The sequence below is a fragment of the Tinamus guttatus genome, unplaced genomic scaffold (assembly GCF_059628265.1).
Source record: "Tinamus guttatus ecotype Peru unplaced genomic scaffold, ASM5962826v1 Tinamus_guttatus_pri_ptg000010l, whole genome shotgun sequence".
NCBI lineage: Eukaryota > Metazoa > Chordata > Aves > Tinamiformes > Tinamidae > Tinamus > Tinamus guttatus.
Genome location: NW_028288544.1, coordinates 1619763 through 1638860, shown reverse-complemented (window position 1 = coordinate 1638860; position 19098 = coordinate 1619763). Strand labels below are relative to the sequence as shown.

Below are 19098 nucleotides of genomic sequence, written 5' to 3'. Positions count from 1 at the left end.
AGAAGGAGCAGGAGGAAAAACCCAAGGCATGAGCCCCTGCAGGTAAAATGCAGGGGAGAAAAGCAGGCCACAGCGCTGAGCACAGCTCCTGCCAGCGCCCTTTATCAACTAATGAGGCTTCTTCCTCTATTAACAGAGCTCAGAGTCTGGCCCCAAACATCCATGGAGTATTGAAACACAAACCTCTGCAAATCAGATTGCTTTGTCAAAAAAGCAGCTTTCACCTAAAATATTCCAAAACCAAGGGATGTCACAGTAAATTCTGCATGCCTCAGAGCAGAACAAAGGAACAGACCCCAAAGAAAAAAGGGAGACTCCTGGCTTGAGATTCAAATTTGGTTCTCAACCTCAATTTTCCATTCTTTTAATAACAAAAATATGTTTCAAAGTAGGAATCTCTTGGGCACTGTCATATTATGTCACCAAATAATTGATTAAAGAATGTTAGCTCTACTGCTGCTTTCTGAAGTGTCAGTGATTTCTTTGCCTGAAACTGCGTTATTCCCAAGGATGCAGGGAAGAAAAAGGTTCTCTTTGTATTTTCCTTTCAGAGAACAATGGATTAAAAATAATCCTTAATGAGATAACAATGAGAGAAGTCATTCTAAAGGATCCTAGCGTGCTGCAAAAGTACATCAACATACATATTAGGGCAAGGCTCTGTTCCCTCCCTGTGCACAAATTGCTTGATTGCACTCACTGCCACAGTTTGTTTCCTAATATTCAGCATGACATTTCCTGTTTCTAGCCTTGGGCTTAAATGGGTTTGATCCAGCCCGCCCTGAAATTAATGGAAAGACTGTTGTTTCCTTCAGTGTTCCCTCTTACCTCTTCCTGCACTCCACTGGCTGCTCCAGCAATTTCTCTCCCTTTCGTTTTGGCTGGCCTTCAAGTACGTCCAAAACATCACACTTCTTGCTCTGCATGCACGCAACAGAGGAGGCAGAGATGAGATAAACTGCCCAGCTCAAATTCCTTCCCTTCCAGGGGATAACAGAGCCATCCACGCAGCGGTGGTGCCGGGGATGGAAGGGGACCCTTTTCCGAGCCGACCGCCAGCAGGTTTCCGAGCCTTCCCTGGCTGCTCCCACCTCTCTGCAGCTGCCAGCAGCAGCACAGCCGGCAGCTGCACTGCAGCTCGCTGCGTTCAGCACGTGCTGCCCGGTGAGTTTTCAAGGCCCTGACATGATCCCACGCCCAGTCACGGTGCAATGCTCCCTGCTTGGAGGGTACGTAGAACATTCCTCTGTCCCAGTCATTTGAGATGGTGGGAATACTGCTCCTTCCCAACCTCACAGTCGTTAACCAACATCTAATCTCTCCCTGACTGGCCAGCTTTCCTCTGGGACTCTGAGGTATTGCAGAAAGCCAGGGGTATACTTTTCCAGGCTCCTGATACTTTTCTAGGTTTTTCTCCTAATGACAATCAATTGCCTTGTACTTCTGGTGCTGTGGTGTTTACTCATTATGGGCTGATATTTTTATTTGTCTGGATTTTCAATTCAACATACAGTTCTCGGAGGCCTGCAGCCTGTCACAGCAGCAGTCTTTGGCCCACAAGTATGTCCCTTTTGTCTTATTTCTTGCTCTTACTACCACTGCTGTTTGCAGTAGCTAAGTACCAAACATACATATATTCATCTTGACAGTGAGCATTTTCACCAGGCTGCGATTAAAGCTTTCTGCGGGGACTATTTCTCTATCCAAGAATGGTTTGACATATGCTTTCTTTTTCAGCAGCTTTCTTTAACGGAATGTAGCAACTCTAAGCAGTGCTTAAGTTTTGTCACTGCAATGTAAGGGTGATTCAGAAGGCCAATTCCAAGGTAAATCATCTAAATAGAGCGGTCCGAGTTGAGGCCATTATCTGAATGCACAAAGCTAAGGATATGAGGTCTGCTGAACTGCCTCCTGCTGTGGTGGGTGCAGGAGTGGGAAGCCTCTGAGGAGAGGCTGCAATAGGATGTGTGCGTTTGCCTACCACTGCCTATGTCTGTAGCAGTGAGTAAGGGAAGAGCAGGGACTAATTCCTGTCTACAGTTTCCATGGCTGGATCATGCACAGCTACCTCAGGGGCAGTCATTTATACAACAGATTGTCTTGGCCAGAGCTAGTTCAAGCAGCCCAAGAGAAGCCAATTAAACATCACAGACAACACGCGATCAGCGCTCAGGCTCATTCCTAGGCTGTCCCTCATTCAGAGCACAGACAACCCAAATGCTATATATATTTCCTCATCTTTGGGTTGTTTTTGCACATTCTCATATGAACCACAAGTGTTTACCAGGTTTTTGATAACCCTGGTCATGCCTGCCAAACAGTGACAACTCCAGGTTTCTCTAGACACATTTCATCTTCAGAAGGTGCTCCTGAGAGAACTTCTGTTCTCTGTGATGTGAGCTCTCTGAGCCAAGTCTTTGCACTATAATGCTGTCTTACATGCTCAGATCGTCTTGATATTCGAGTATTCTGTGGATGCGGGTGGGAGTTATCCTTTGGCACATGCCCAGCTCAGCAAAATGATAGATATGAGCATTTGTTTCATATAATTTATTCTCGGATTCCTTTCAACCACATCTTTGACAACGGTAAATAATTGGCTTGATTGCTTTCTGTGCCTTTCTGTTATCTGTTTTTCTAGCGATCTGAGGATCTCATATTTTGGTTCATTTGCTGTACTTTCATGACCTGGATAGAAGTTAGCTATGTGTATCTAATTCCCTTGTTTAGCTGTGAACCTCTAAGTTGTAGCATTGCAGTTTCAGCATCATGGAGAGTTGCTAGCCATAACTCTTTAAAAATGCTCTCTAGTGATTTAATGTCATTTTCTACTTGAGCTGTTTTACATCCTCAAACTTAATGATGAAGCAACTCGCAAGCATGCTCAACTGCAAGACTTCTTGGTTTGGGTATCTCCTGGTTCTGCTGCTGATAATGAATTCAGCCCAAAAGCAAACAGCTGTCTCTGCTGTAGAAATTAGTACTCCAAAATACAACTCACTGAAGTCACAACTTGCACCGTATGGTTGCCTTTTCAGACATACTGCAGTGTTTTGGAACAAGCTCACCTATTCCCTGGTCATATGTAACGGTCATATCAGGTAACCCTGTCCATGCCGGGTTATTGAAGAAATTAGCGGATGACACTGGGAAAATAGTAGCAGCCAGTTTAGAAACCTGATATTTAGAATTTATCTGCAGACAAGACTGCATTGCTTTTACCACTTCATCACATATTTCTCCTGAAATCAGCAAATGTCTGTGTACAACATGGCAAAAGATTGTATTTTACTGTGTTTTCAATTGATTTTTAATCTACTTCCCAAACTCTTTCAAAGCAGGTTGGGCCATGATCAGCTTCAGCTGTTGCCATGCAATCTTTTTGGTGCCGCAGAAGGTCGTAAGATATCTGCTGCTCCCAGTAAATCTACTAAATCTACTAATCCTACTTATTTTGCTGACAGGCACTGCACCTTTCTTCTCTAAGTGTCTTTCCCAACTCTCCGCATCTGCAGGAGGTCCAAAACTTTGCGAAGGAGCAATCTGCCCTACCTGGCTGCTCTTGCCAGGTTTTGCCACTGTTTGCCATGAATCAAGTATTGTTCTGCTGGGAATCATTCTGCTCCTGCAAAACTGATGGTCTTTATTGAGGTAGGTATTTTGTAAGGAAGCTTAGTTGTACCCAATGTGCTGCTTGTCTAGTTTTCATCATCCAGTCATAGCACGGGGAAAACAGAAGCACGCTCACCCAAGTGCTTCGGGGGCACCCCAAGGGTGCATGTGAGCCAAGGCAGCTTAAGAAGTCTCCAAGATCAATTCTTCTAAGCTCTCAAATGCAGGAAGCACTGAAGCCAAGCAAAGCACAGGCCTCTGAACAGAAAGAGCATCCTCTGGATGGGGAAAAGTGTGCAGGGGATGGGTGTAGCAGCATATGTGCACAGAGTCAGCATGGGCTGTTCAAGGAAAGCTGCTCATGCTGCCTGAGCTTGTACTGACATTTGGGCAGTGACACCCATGCAGCACTGCTGATCTTACGATGAGGTGAGGCAGCTTATATTTTATGATTGCCCCTTACCACTACATATCCCTAGCTGGTTTTCTCTGAGTTTCTCTTTCTGCTCCCCAATGATGCAGAGAAAGCCTTGGTAGTATCACATGTTCACTGGTGCTCTACCACTTTTTTCTTATTGATTTCCTGGATGTTTTTGTTTGCTTGTTTTGTTGGGCAGTGGCTTTTTCTGATGCTGTCTTGCATTTGCATCATAAGATTGTCTGAGCTTTACAACAGCATTTCTTTTTCAACTTTGCACTGTACTAATGTTCATGCAAAATCCTACTCTCAGTCTCACTTCTTGCCTCGTCAATACGTTATTTCCTATTTTTGTTTTTTATCGGTAATTTTAACTCAATATTTTCTTTTGCCATAATTATTGTGTTTAAACTTCTTAGTATCTCTCTAAGTATTATGTTTCCTCTGGAATTTTATCTCCTCTTATTTGCCTTCACATTGCATTCACAGGTTTTTGCATTCACAATAGTGCATTTTTATGTTTTCTCTGTTCTATTTGGTGGACTAATAATTCTATGTCTGCTCCATCTTACATCTTGCATTTACCTGGGACATTGTTTTTTGCCTACCTGCGTCTTCAGCTTTTGGAAGCTTGTAGAGCATTTTTCGCTTAAGTCTTTAAAATTCTTATATTTAAGAAATGATAATCATGTGAATCTTGAACTATTCAGTAAGACGTACATCTGTTCCAGCCTTGCATAAGCAGGTACTCTTTTTGGTAGAAATGCTCCTAGGTAGTTTTTAGAACCACAGTTGGGCTCTCACCAGCCTTGTGCTGATCTATCTGTTCCCACATGCAGCTGCTTGGGTATTGCTATGAGCAGCGTGACTGGGTTTGTTTAGTTTCCTCTTCTGTCTGGCTTCACTATATCCTATGTCTTGTTTCCATTGCAGTCTAGAGAACATCCAGGTGATGAGCACAGTCTAACTGCCTTGAGAGAGCCAAGACAAAAAATAGCAAACAAACAAACAAAAAAACCTCTCAGAAATAAAGCCCACGAGGGCATACCTTCATGTCAACATTGCCAAGTAACTAGCTAACTCAACACATGAGGTGAGAACCAAGCAAAACAGGGCAGTGGAGCTCAAACCAGCAGCTCTGCAAAAGCACCAGTGGTGCTGCGGGGGTGAGGGCAGCTAAGGGGATGGCTGTTCTGTGGGAGCTTCTCACTGAATTACATCTGTTTGCAGGTGCCAAACTGAGTGTGGATGAGAGGATGATGAGCACACTGATGGGTTGCTTTTTTTCTGAAGAGACAACAGCAGCAGGAGAGGCTCCTGTTAATAACCTGAAAGCAAATTGGACTTGTTAATCCTTGCTTGGAATCTGGGCTACAGGTCAGCATGTTTTTTTAAAAAGAAATATAGCTAATAGCACTGAAGCAATATTTAAATCCCTAGGCAGGATACAGGGATGAGTTAATGGGGCAAAAGAGCTCGCACTGGAGTGCTGATGTTCTGTATGAACAGAAAGGGGCAGATTTGGGGCTGAAGGTGAGCAAGAGGATCTATACGAGAAGCTGGGCCCCTGCATTAAAATGGGAGACCACTGAATATTGCTCTGCTGTCAGCAAGTAGCTGGAAACTCACTGGCCAGATATGCACTTTGTACCCTCCTGAGAGCTGACACCCTCGGAGGACACCTCTCTAGTGCTGCTGGGTGGCTCCAGAGCGGCCCTCCCGCCCATCTAACCGGCTCATTAGCACATGCCTCTGCTAATGACACATACCCAGTCAGACCGTTTCCATATGACAGATCTCCGGATTTTACCATCTGAAAGAAAACTGGGAAATCACACCCAAAAATAGATTAAAAGAACATTACAAGTGCAAGGTTAGGCATCCAACTGCTGGGTAATGCCAGAACTTAGACTGCTTATATAACCTTATTTTAACTCTGTTAGATGAAAATAGTAGTCACCGGATTGTGTGGGGGTTTTCTTCCAGAGAATCCTGACTCACTTAGTGACATAATGGCTAAAAGGATTACTGAAAAAAATAAAAATGCTCTCCTAGTTCTGTATGTGGCACTATGCAATATTCACTGTGCACAAATTCACCTCCACAATGGAAAGAGAATCATTAATTTTCTTCATGAGCTCCTGTAGCGAAGTCTTCTCAGAATATTTTTAATTCTTTACAGATAGTAATTCATTACCCATGTGAGAAGATATTATTATCCTCATTTTACGGGGGAACCGAAGCACTAAAATCAGAGTCAAATTTTTCCCCAGGGTAATTTGAGGTACCTTTATGGCATAATTTATTTCTTAGTACATGGGTACGTTTTAGACATGAAGAATGTCTGTGCTAGTTGTGTGACTATGTTGATGTGCCTTGGAGACTAACTGTGACAGACAAGAAACTTTATTCTTCTTTTTGATATTTGAAGACAATTCTTCAGAAAATACATTCTTTTGGGAACCACCTGGCCCTGCCTCGGTCTATTCTCTGGAAGAAGCTAGGGTGTATGAGTGCAATTTATGAATATCTCTGCTATGAGATTGGTCTGCATGAGTAAACAAAGTTATACTTAGAGTGAACTTGGACTTTTTGCTGCAGATTTTTCCTACCTGGCCTTCTCACAATTCCTCTATTAAAATTATTAAAACAGAAACCAGATTATTAAAAACAGAACAATGACAAAACTTTAGGGGTCGATACTGTTTTTCATTTCTATAAAATTATGTAATGTAATATATGTGCTACCTCCTGTACCTTCAGTGTTGCCCCAGAAGAATGAACGAATATATTTCTTGGCTGGGTTACAAATACACTGCTCTTCCCAGTATTCTTCTCCCAGGGTCTCCTCACTACCATGAAGAAAAAGTAAAATTACTGACAGTCAGTACATTTTATCAATTTTCACCAAGAGTTTCAAAATGTTTATTTAAGTTAAGAGGTTTGGGTTTTTTTTTTTTTTTTTTTTTTTACTTTAGCAGGCTGTAATGTTTAGCAAGTCTAGATTTACTGGAGGTGTACATCCCTTTTGAAGATGAATCCTTGCAGTTTAGTACGTGACTTGCTGGTTTGGGAAAAGCTCTCTGAAATGTCTTCCACTTTGTTTTTCAGGTACATTCCTAAGCAATTATTAAAAATAAGATTGGTACAAATCTACACATTCAAGATTGGCCCTTCTGTAGCAACAAGGAAGGCGTCTAATGCTGATTACTTACAGCTATAATTGAGAGCCGGCTTCCTCCTCCGACCTGCTCCCACAGCTGGTCTATACTCTGTGCATAAGGCAAAGCTCCCTCTAGCCCTGCCGAAACTCTTCCTGCAGTTGCAGCGTATTTGCACTTTTAACATCCCAGGGCAGGGTGAGGAGCTCCCTCAGCCCCTGCCCTTCCTCTTCCAGGCTGTTGTTCCCACGTTGAAGCCCGTCTCTCCGGGGAGCCGTATCCGCCACCTTAGCATCCCGCCGGAGCAATCGTCGGTGAGTCAGCACAACCCATTTAGCACTCACAAGCCGGATTGACTCCCAGAAAACACAGTGGGATGTTTCAGGCAAATACTGTCAGCCTCTTAAAATACTGCAGGCAAGTTCTGATCTCCTCCTTTTTTTTATTTTCTCCTACTACTCTGTAATTATTATTATAATAATCGCATACGTGACATTCTATAGCTGGTAAAACACACACAACCGAAAGCAAAATGAATGGAAGCATCACCGAGTTAATAATGTATAGAGGGAGGAAGAGAAGCGTGGTAGAGTATATAATGCAATGAGGCCAATTAGTGATTATAGATGTATAGTCCTGAGTGAACAATTTGAAGGTGACTTTTGGAGATCCGTCTCAAGGGTTACTCTATTCAAAAAGTTTGTGAGGAGAAAAAAAGAAGACACCATGGAACTAAATAGTCTCTCGGTCTTTTAAAATGCAAGTTTCGTATTGACTTTTTCAAATTATGGCTTGGAAGAAACCAGCAAGTAGCACTGATGTTTTTACATAGAGTTGATCTAATTTTACCAACAGTAGCTTAAAACAACCAGCAAAACTGAACCACCCAACTGTTCTGTTCTACACTGAAAATATTCTTACATCTCCTTAGTACCACAGAATTCAGCTTAAGTTTTGTCTGTCAAAAGACACTACGTTTCAGTTCAAACTATAGCTAGCATTTATTCAGCACGCCGTCACACTGATCTCACGCTGATTTCCTGCCCACTGAGAAGTGAGGCAGTACAAGCACCAGTGTCCTGTTTCATGACTGAGGCACCGCATTCCCACATGTTAAACTTTTAATACAAAAAAAGTTGTAACCAGGGTCTGTAATTTTCTCATTGCTCCATTGGAGAGAAAAAAAAATGGCTTTTTTTGTTACTGTATAAGACAGGAGAATGGCATAGGAAGGAAAAAGGTAAAATCTTTGCACAAAACACTGGTCAGTGCATGAGACTCTGCAGAATAAAGTTTTGACTTTTCATGTTTTCCATAAAGGTTGATAAGGAAGAAGTATTTCAATTGATGTGACTGCAAGACTTTGCTGAAGAAATATTTAAAGGTGAGGTTGGAATAGGAGAAAGGAGCTTGACCTGGGGAGAAAGGCCATGTAGATGGAGCTGGGAGAAGACAGCATTACATGATAAAGACTTGGAAAAGCTAAGGAAGCAAGAGAAAGTAAAGAGCAGCTCCAGTGTTACTCGGGTACGTTTATTCGCGCTGTTTAGCTGAGAGGATACCCATCAGATTTTCCAGATGATTCCTAAAGACTGACACCCATAGGGCCAGACTGCAGCAGCTGTGAGGACCAAAGCAGACATGTTCCATAAGGAAGACCGGGCACGTGCTCCCGCAGGCTCAAGCGGAGCAGGAGGCAGCGCTGCACCAGGGCCCCACGGGGCCTGCAGGAGCTCACCACCACCCTGCTGCTCCACCATCCTGGAGAGATCACAGCCTCCAAAGGGCTTCTTCCCCTGCTCGGTGACTTGCCCGCGCTCAGCTGCTGCCTCTGCACCTCGTTCCTCCTCGGCTGCGCTAGCCCAGGGTATCGGAGCCCCTGTGGCCACTGCCGGGCGAGGTCACCTGCCCGGCTGGGCCCACATGGATGGGGATGGGGCGGCTGCCCGCTGGTTTCGCTCAAAAACAGGCAGTGGCTGGTTTCTTCCTTTTTTTATTTTTTTGTGCCATTTTGTTTTTAATTCACAGCAAGAGCATTCAAAGCTTCGGACAAGGATTTCCTCTCATCCCCTTGATTGTTAAATTAAGTAAATGTATTTCCTCTATCTCTTGCTGCATGAACATCTGGTTCTTTGATTGAAAAGGGGGGCTCATGGGCATAGAAAAACGCATTCTCCAAGAGCCAGGCATCGCTTTTGCACTGAGAAGAGCCATTCGCGGTCCAGAAAATCTCCCGTCTGGACGACTGTAATCCTCTTCCGGAGCCACTGCCTGCCCCCGGCACGGTGCTCTCTGAGGCACTGGCTCTTTGAAGTCAATGGGACCGGCATACTCTACCTGGTATTTCTGGAAAGGTAGAGCTAGACCTCTGTATTTAAGCTCTGCTATCACCCCATAGGATGCAGCACCAGCAATTTTTTTTTCCCAGTTGATCTGTGTACTTCTGCTTTTGTGGTGTTTATGCATTCTGTGTATTTTAAAATTTAAAAAAAGGCATGGAAAGAGCAGGAGGCAAACTAAAAATGAGCTACCTAAAAGCCTGGAAAAAAAAAAAGATGATGTTTGTTTATACTTCTATAATCTGAATTTTCATTCAGAAATAACATGGTTGCCGCTTTCTTTTGGAAATCCACTTCTTCCCAAGAACTGGTGAAACAAACTCTGTAGGATTTGGAAATATCATAATCAAGCAAGGGTCATCTACACAGCCAGTCAGACAGATAAACAACAACAACTGTTGTAAACACACGACTAGACATTCTGATAGAAAACAAGGTTACATTGAACCTATTAAAACTGTAATTTCATCAAGAAATCAAATGATCAAGATAAAATGATTCTCTGGGTTAAATACCAGCAGCCCAAAAATGATCTGGAGAAGGAGCGATAAATGGAAACTTTATGTATTGCAAACTTGCATTAAGGGTCTCGCTGTCGTATGAACATTTGTTGTATTTCTCCTCCTCTGGATCTTGCAGGTATCCTGTGTTTTTGCTGGAGCGCAGAGCCTACGCTGCCATTTCTTCAGCACCGGAGCAGAACCTCTTTCGAAGCCTACAAGGTGAGTGACAACCAGACGGGCTGGTTCCCAACACAGGAGCACCCCCATTCCTGAGCAGGGTCCTGTTCAGAGCCCACTCCTGAAGCTGGAGCATGCAGGGCTCTTCAGCAGGCACCAGGAGCGGAAGGAAACCCCTTGGGAAACGCAGCGAGGGGCTGCAGCCTGCGTGGGACGGGGTAGGAGCAAGGTCTGCGTCAACCCCGAACTCCTGCCTGCTTACAGAGCAAGGTGCCCTGCGATTGAAGGACAGTAAAACCTGCGTGCGCTTGTGGTGTGCTTTTAATTGTACTAAAATAATAAAAAGGTATTCTTCCTAAGTCTTTCTGATAAAAATTCTAATTGCAGTTAAATGCGGAGATGGAACTATCACTCTGGAAAAAAAATCTCCACAGTTCACCCCTGCCGTTTCCTTTTAACTCACTCCTGCCAATTTCAAGAATTATGGATAAAAAAAGAAGATGCCTTTTATAAAAGAGAAATAATCTACTTAAGCTTGTTCTTCTATTCATCTGTGATTTCGAGGCTCATGGAGATGCTTAATTCCCGTTTCCCACTTCTGGGTACCCCCGAAGACATTTCCCCTCCCCCTTAAAAATATATATATATAATGTATGTTATATAAATATATATATTTGGGTGGGGGGGACCGACTGAAATTATTTGGGTATTTCTAACCGCCCCAGGTCCCGGCGGCTGAAGACAGGAGCGCGGCCTGCGGCGCGGCACTCCGCGGCGCTGTGGGCCGGGCGGAGGGACCCCTCGTCCCCCCGCGTGGCCGCTCGCCCCGGCGCGGCCCCGCCGTGACCGTTACCAGCGGCGCGGGGACACGGCCGCCCTCGCGGCGCCGCCTCCCCGCCACCGCCGAGGCGCGGCCGTCGCCCCGCCCCCGCGGCCACCGTCAGCCAATCGCGGCGGCTGGGACCCGCCGGCCGAGCCTCGCCATAGGCGGGCGGCGCTGCCAGTCCGCAGCCGCCCCCGCGGCGGGGCGCGGCGGGCGGGGGAGGGGGTGCCGGCTCGCGGCTCCGTGGGGCCGCGGCGGCTGCGCCATCTGTCAGGAGCCCCGTGGGAGGGAGGCAGCGCTCGCCCGGGCGGAGCGGAGGCAGCAGCAGCAGCAGCAGCAGCAGCAGCTCCTGGCGGCGGGGAGGGGGAGCCCGCACGGCTGCGGCGCAGCCCTCCGCACAAAGCTGCCGCCGCGCTGCGAGCCGCCCCGCCGGCTTTGCCCTTCCCCTGCCTTCCTTCGCCCGCCAGAGCCACTCCGGGCCGGGGGGCGGAGCGGGAGCCTGGAGCTGCCGCCCGATATCGCTGCTGCTGTCACCGCTGTGGGTAGCGGGGCGCGGGGGGATCCCCTGCGGCGGAGCCGAGCCGGGGCATGACGAGGAGGATGTGAGAGCGGCGCCGCAGCCCCCAGCCCCGCGCGGAGCTGCCCCAGGTAAGGGAGGCACCGGCGCCGCCCGCGGGGATGCGGGGTGGCGGCGAGGATGCTGTGCCCGGCTCGCTTCCTTTGTGCGGGGATGGGGCCGCTGCGGCGGCCGCGGCAGCGCCGCGAGGTTGGCGTTTTTGTCTCCCCGCTGCCTCCTCGCCGGCCGGGCCCGGCTGGGGGAGGCTCCGCCGGGCTGGGCCTGCGGCGCCGCGGAGGGGGCGCGCGGCGACCGTTAGGGGCGACAACGGTTGGGGGGGGCGGCGCCGCGCGGCGACCGTTACGCGGGCGGGCGGCGACCGTTATGGGGACCCCGCCGTGGGGGCGGGCGGCGCTGGGCCCGCAGCAGAGCGCTCCGCTCGCCGCCGCTGAACTGCGAAAAATAAAAAGGGGGAAGGGAGAGGAAGGCGGGGGGGGGCGGGCAATAAATAACAAGAGCGTCTCTGGCTCCCGGGCCAGGCGCATAGGATGTGTGACAAAGGCCTCTTTGAGGCGAGAGGGAAGGGGCGCCCCGAGTGCCCGCGACTGGCAGGACGTGAAAGGCGGCTTGTTCCTCGCCCGCTCCCCAGAGCCGCCCTGTTTCCTCGCAGGCGAGGCCGCTGAGCGGCTCCCCGTGCTTTCCCAGCCCCATCTAGAGCCGCGGGAAAGAGCCGAGCTCCACGGTGACGGGTGCCAGCGTCGTGCGGCGGCCGCACTGCCACGGTGCGTGCGCCGGGCCCCCCGCGTCGCGCTCCCTTGGGTGTCCGCCTCCCCGGGGACGTGCGGCGTGGATCCTGCACGCGTGTGTGCCGGGAGGGGACACGCTCGTGAAAAACACCAGCGTGTGTGCGCCCGGTGCTTCCTGCAGGGATGGAGAGGGCCGCTGCAGAAGGTTTAGGTTCAGTGGAGAACAGCCCCTTGCAGTTATTCATCGGTCGTTTTACTACGTTCTGGTTTGTAAAATGCTTCATTAAAAAAAAAAATGTGGAAACAGCCTGGGCTTTTCAAATGCCCCGAACTGGAAATGCCAGTGAGACCTTGTCATTTTCCTCCTTGTATACAACCTCCTCAACTCCCACATCCTTCCTGCCACCATCGCTGCAGCTGTAACACTTTCCAGTATCTCCCACCACACTTTTTTTTTGTTTGTTTGTTTGTATTTTTAACTAGTGTTTTTTGACCGAAGCTTAGAACAATTGTAGGTGAAGATGTGTTTGTTTATGTGTTTACGTGTAGGTGAAGATGTGTTGTGTGTTGGTAGAGGAAGCCTTTTTGTTAAGGTTGACTTGCCTGGACTCCCAGGAGGAGGAACAGTTAACTAAAGGGACACTGTCAACTTGAAATCCAGGGAATTTGAATGATGAATGGAGAGCTGTGTCCAATATTACACCCACCGTTGAGCTCCCTGCTGGAACTCTGTGGTTTTTATAATCCTGTCTCCTGACTGTGTGGGTTTGTCATGCAGTGAAGGAGTAAAAGCACACTTCAAACAAAGTTCTTTAAATGAACAAAGGAGGCTAGAAGAAAAAATACCAGAGGAGTGGGAAGGGAAGGAAACATTTCCAATATTTTGATTATATCCATTTCAGCCCGTGCTTTACCAGGTGGAAAATTTGGGGGGAGAGAAAACACATTCTTTTTTAATTTTTAAAATTCAACAATTTAATTTTTTTTTAATCAGTAAAGTGAAAAGTTGTTCACCCTTCCTCACTGTAGGGATATATTTATTTACCACAGTGATGTGTGTTCTCCAGAAACAGATAACACTTGGTGGATGTCAGGAGATCAATGACTGTTCAAACTTTTTTGTTATTTTGAAAAGGAAGCCTCTTGGAATAGACAGTGGGTTCCTTTTACACCCTGTTCTTCCCCTCTCCCTGAACATTGTCATTTTGGTAAAGAAAATAATATGACCTAATTAAAGCCTTCATAATTTGAATTTCATTTGTAGCAGGTTGCAGCTTTCTCCTGGTTTGTTGAGATACTCAGATGATTTTTTAGGGAGTTGCCTGTCAGACTCCTTGTTTTCCACCTCAAACAAATCAGTGTGTGAACTCATCTAAATTCTTTGTAAATTAAGAATTTCTAATATGAGATTGTCTAATGGTAGCTTGCCAACACTGGTGTCTTGCAGCATGTGGTTCAGGCACATGATTTCAGCCACTCCGTGTTACCTGCTGGTGGAAGCTTCAGTGACATGAAACACGCTCAAGTATGAAACCCCAAACAGATGTGAAAACTGTTTCTTGATATCAGCTGAGTGCCGGTCTTCAGTGAATTATAAATGGTCCCAGCACATGCACATGGCAGCAAATGTAAGGCAGAAGCAGTGGTGAAGGTGGTACAGAAATGTGGCTTGTTAATTGTCTTAAGTATCTTTAAAAGTTAGAACCCACTGATAAACTTCTGCCCCAGTTCATTAAGATAAAGCATTGGTGAGGAACTAGTTATTGCTAAGATACTGTAGATTTCACATAACTTTACATGGGATGTCTGGATCATGTTATCCAAAGTCCATGGGTGGATTCTGTTACAAAACAACCTCAGTGTCCGGTGACTCTGTGGGTTGGCTCAATTAAACTAGACCTACCGGTATGGGCATAGTGTGGTCTGCAGCAGATTTATGCTATAGTAAAATTGTGGTTAGACATGTGAAAACTCCTTATGGTGATTTAGCACTGTACTGTGATGCTTCTACAATATATTTTTAGTTATGCTAAACAAGAATTACAGTTGCTTGCCATCTTATGCTTGACTAGTTTTTTTAACCAGTATCTTCTCTTTGCTGTCTTGCTGTGTTATAACGCTTTTGCTTCAAGGAGAGAGATGCTTGCGTGCCTGTACTTTCTCGTTCTCTCTCAGGTACACATTGATATTTGATACAAACTTGTGTGAAGTTCTGCTTAAGTCAGTTTGGATAGTACTTAGAATGTTTAACCGTGGAATCCATTCAGTCATGGGCAACACTTTGTAATTTGCTCTATGAGCTGGTCTGCTTTTGACTGTGCTGTCAAAGTGACCTTCCTTTAAGAGGAAGAAAATTACTCTCTTCCCTTTCCCACCCCTGCAGCTCCTGCAGAAGTGTCTTCACAAATAACTTTGACCCATTCCTCCAAACCCAGGACAAATCTAATTCACCCGAGTAGTCTTATTGAAATCTGGTCATTAAGGACTCCCTTGGTGACAAAAGATCTACAGATCTGCATAGGACAAGTCAGCGATTTACTTAGGGCAAAAGCAACAAAAGGATTTGTGTGCTGCAGCAAGGAGCACTGTGAGGCCTCACTACCAGGGCCATGTCAGCCTGCTTTTGATAGAATAGTAATAATTTAAAAATAAAAGAGTCTCTTATTTCCAAAGGGAGGGCATGCACCTCTTTAACACTGTGCTTAAGTAAGGATTTGATTTCAGTCAGGTGAGCAGTGTCTCAGTTTCGAAGTGTGTGGTAAAGTTAATGTATCTGTGGGAGATGTCCTTGAGCAGTGAAACTGGAAGCAGACTTGACCTTACAGCAGAAACTTGCAGCGAAGGAGAAGTACCCTCTTGTTCTCACTGGCTTCAGGAAAACAGTGATGTTTTGTAAAGAATTTTCAGAACTTTCCTTCATTTGGAGCTGCAGCAACAACTAACCCTATCCACGCTTACGGAAGGAAATGGGAGAGGAAAAAAAAATGTCAGTCAAAACACATCACCTCACTTTGCTTCTGGCTCAGTTGTGAGTTCTAACTCACTATGAAATAAAGGATTACAACTCAAAATATTTGCACCTGTTTGGAATGATATAGAACTTTTTGCCATTTAGCCTTTCCTTGAAGATTCCCATTAAGTATAAAATCAGCAACAGTTTTTCAGAGCTTTTAGATACTATTTTCTGGAAAATGAGAGATTTTTCTTGACCAGCTTGACTTGTATTCTGCGCACTTGAATGAATAGGTTTTTCCTCTGCAAAAGCCTCCACAAAAACTAGAATTGCAATATCAACTGGTTAGAATTAGATTGCCTGGAAATCAGATTTTCAAGGGGGCAGGAGGAAGAAGAGAACAGCAAGAGAATTCAAAACTTGTCGCCCTGCCGCAAACACAGCATCCTATTGATAATGAAAGCGCTGCAGTTTGTGCGGCTCTGCTGACACCTGTTGTGATGATGTGATAGAGGCAGGGTCTAGCGCAGGTTTTCCAGACTCCCTCATCTGAAAGTTGCATGTTCTATGCTATAATTTTCTAGAGTGTCTGTGTGCAATAAATGTGACTGGATTTAGCTAATAACCTAAATTCTTAGTGCAGGTTACTTGATGTGCTTCACATTAAGATGTAGCTCAATATATTGAGCTGTAAGAAGCAGCTGTGATCTAGTGAGAATGATGTGATGGAAACAGAGAAAATGTTTGAAAAAGTGGCAGTTCTATATTTTCAGCCCCCTAAAATATGAAGAAGCCCACACAGAACTTTACAAAGAAGCCAGTGCTGCTTTCAGTGCTGCTTGGAGAGCAGTTACTGTCTGAAATCAGTGGCACAGGGATCTGCAGCGCTAACAGCAGCCAGTCCTGACCCTTAGGATGGCCACCACCACGGTAGGGGCTGTGAAAGCTAGATAAAAATCTAAAGCCTTGGTTGTGCAAAGCCTTTAAGAACTTATTTTAAAGGGAGATCAAGATCTTATGGATTAGGCAACACATGTTGTCTTTACTGAAGCTTTCAGAAATCCTTCAAAAATACAATTTTATGCACTCAAGCCATGTTACTCACCATGGTGAGTTTGGAAATGGTTTTGAAAGAGCCAGTGCTAGTAACAACCCGACCTATAAAGAAGCACTTTGGATGGTGGGAGATGCAACAAAATTAAAAACCTGTCTGCAGTGGACAAGAGGTCCATTTGCATGGTCTGCATAGATTCTATGTGTGTGTGAAAATACTGGCTTTAGTAGGAAAATGTGTTTGGCACCATTTAAGCTTGAACTTGCAAATAATTTTTATTTTAGCAGTAATTCTTAAGAGGGTGGGAGGGAACCTCAAGCACTTGATTTGACTTAACTGAATTTTGTTTGTTTGTTTTGAATTGTCTTATTTCTGCTCTGGTTTTTCTATATTAACAGATTTGACCAAAATGGTTCTTAACTTTTTTGGTTTAGTCCAGAATCGGTCCGTTATTGTGCATTAATTTTCAACTTGTCAGGCATCACCTTGCTATATGAAGCTATAGGAGGACTGAGGAGTTTAGAAGAGAATGATAAAAAGTATTACAGATTAATATTAAGAACCTTTTCTGTTTTTAGAGTACTGTTCCATGACAAGCTTCTCTAAGCATTGTATTTGACTGTTTCAAGCAGCCTTTTTTCTTTCAATCTCTTCTTGTTTTACGTGTTACAAGTAATAAGACTTTTACATTCATCATACATTGTATTAGTAAGGACTTTTTAGAGCAGCCTGCATGTGAAAAAACAGTGCACGTAACTTTGATCTTTGACTCAGAGCTGTACCACTTAGGTAATTATGAAGGTTTTTCCTGGCCTGAGTTTGGAATATCACACGATTCCTATCTTGGCTTCTGGTACCAGTGTCCGGGCAATTATTAAATTTTATGATGTGTTTCTTATTTATTTATTTTCCCTTTCACGCCTGACCTTTTAACTAGAGAATTGCCCCAGGGATTATAATTGAAGGGGTAGGTACTCCTGTTCAAATGAATTTGCATATCTTGTTGCTAGATTTAAAGTTTCCAAAGACAGAATTGCTGGTGTTCGGTGAGGTTGTGCACTGCATTTCAGTGTTTAGAGATGAGGCTTGTGCTCAGCTGTCAGGATCAGCAGAAATGATGACAGAGGCCTCACATCAGCTTTGGGACGCCAGTGAGGTGCGCAGTAAGGGTGCCCAGGGACTTTTCATCTCTGCTTTTACACAGCATACAGTTCACCATGTTAATGAGGACTGCAGCTCTCTCTTTATCAGCCAACATCCTGCAACTGTAGGGATGTGTTAATTGTCTTCAGAAAAAAAAATAGAGCAAAAGCTTGTCTGTTATAAAATAAACTCTGGATTTCTGCTCCACAAAACTACTTTTCTTTCTCTTCTGGGATGCCTTAATGCCCAACCTCATCACTTATATCATCCAATCCTATGCTACATCTTCACAGCGCCCGTTTGAGAGGTTGAGATGGCTGCTTCCTGTAACTGGTTGCTTTTACCCAATGGGAGGAGAGCAGGTGTAAGAGAAAGGATCTCCCAAGTCATTAAAAATAACATTTGTTTAATACTGTGCCTGGGGTTTTCTTTGTGGGTAGCCTCTCACTGTGAACCAATTATGTATTTTTCTAGGAAAAAATAAGCTCTAAGTCTAGGAATGAAGGTCTCTGTTCTTCCAGTAGGTAATTTAAGCTGTTGCTTGTCTTAAGGTGTAGATAACTGCTCTATGTTGATGTTTAGTGATGAGGTTCGTGGTGTTTTTAATGGTGAGCATAATGACCACTTGCATGATTTTAGACTAATGTGTGGCCGGCTCCTCTTGAGCCCAGTCACTGAATGCTACTAATATGTGAAAAAAGGCAGGTCTGAGTTCTGTGCTGCTGAAGTATATTAGTGTGCCCTGGTCTTGCGGGGAGGATGGCAGGAGGAATACACGGGTGCTTCTTCTCTCCTTTTTGTGTGATAGTGTCATTTGTTTTCCTTACTGACTGTTTATTTCTTGCTTCAGAGAAGGAAAAAAAAGTTCAGGCTAAAATTTCTTGGAGTGAGGGTATTATTTCACAGTCATATTTACTATGCTCTTAAACAAATTGCTAAGAGGAGCTACTAATAAGATTTCCAAGAAAGAGCCCACATCAGGCATTTTTTTTTTTTCCTGTTGTGACCAATGAAAATGCCAGTTCTGATGCCTGTATGCTTTCTGGAAAGGAAATTCAGACTCCTAATATGGCAGCAGCTGAAGAAATTTCCAGTCATTGTCACATCAAGCAGCATTTGAATTGGTGATAAACAAGGTTCTAGATCCCATTTTCAAATTCATTGATGATGTTTTACTAGTTTCACCCTTTAAGGAGAAATACAATTATTTAAACATATGGCATCATATATAGTATCTTTCAGAGTTTTCTTTTAAAACATTCAAGCTAGTAGGGAGTCCTTTCTTTCCAAACCGTTAATACTGGAGGGCCTTTAGAAAGGGACCTTACATGCATCCAATCGGATGCTTTGGATGAGCAGGGAGGAATAGCAACTGGATTTTATTATTTATTTATTTTCTTCTCTAATTTATTGGGGAAGAGTGAAACAAATGGCCTTTAAAAAGCGAAAAATCATCAAACATGTTTCTTGCAGTCTGTTTTATTGGTTGTAATTGCTAAAGAAACTTGCTGCACCTAACAGTCTATATAATTGGTTGACAAGTCCCAGAGTCAATGTACAGGAGCCAGCAAGCTCAAGAATTGGATTTAACTCTCAGTGTAGTCGGCAGCGCG

General features: G+C 44.9%; 1 protein-coding gene across 4 annotated transcripts in view; it reads left to right on the top strand.

The window, feature by feature from the left end:
• The first annotated feature begins 11469 nt into the window (after positions 1 to 11469).
• FYN (FYN proto-oncogene, Src family tyrosine kinase) overlaps positions 11470 to 19098 on the top strand; it is a 123705-nt gene continuing 116076 nt past the window's right edge. For 2 of the 4 annotated variants that reach the window (XM_088522418.1, XM_088522411.1), the window contains exon 1: positions 11470 to 11681. The gene's annotated coding sequence lies outside the window, so the exon portion shown is untranslated. The remainder of the gene's footprint in view (positions 11682 to 19098) is intronic. The other 2 variants (XM_088522425.1, XM_088522402.1) reach the window with 1 other exon arrangement.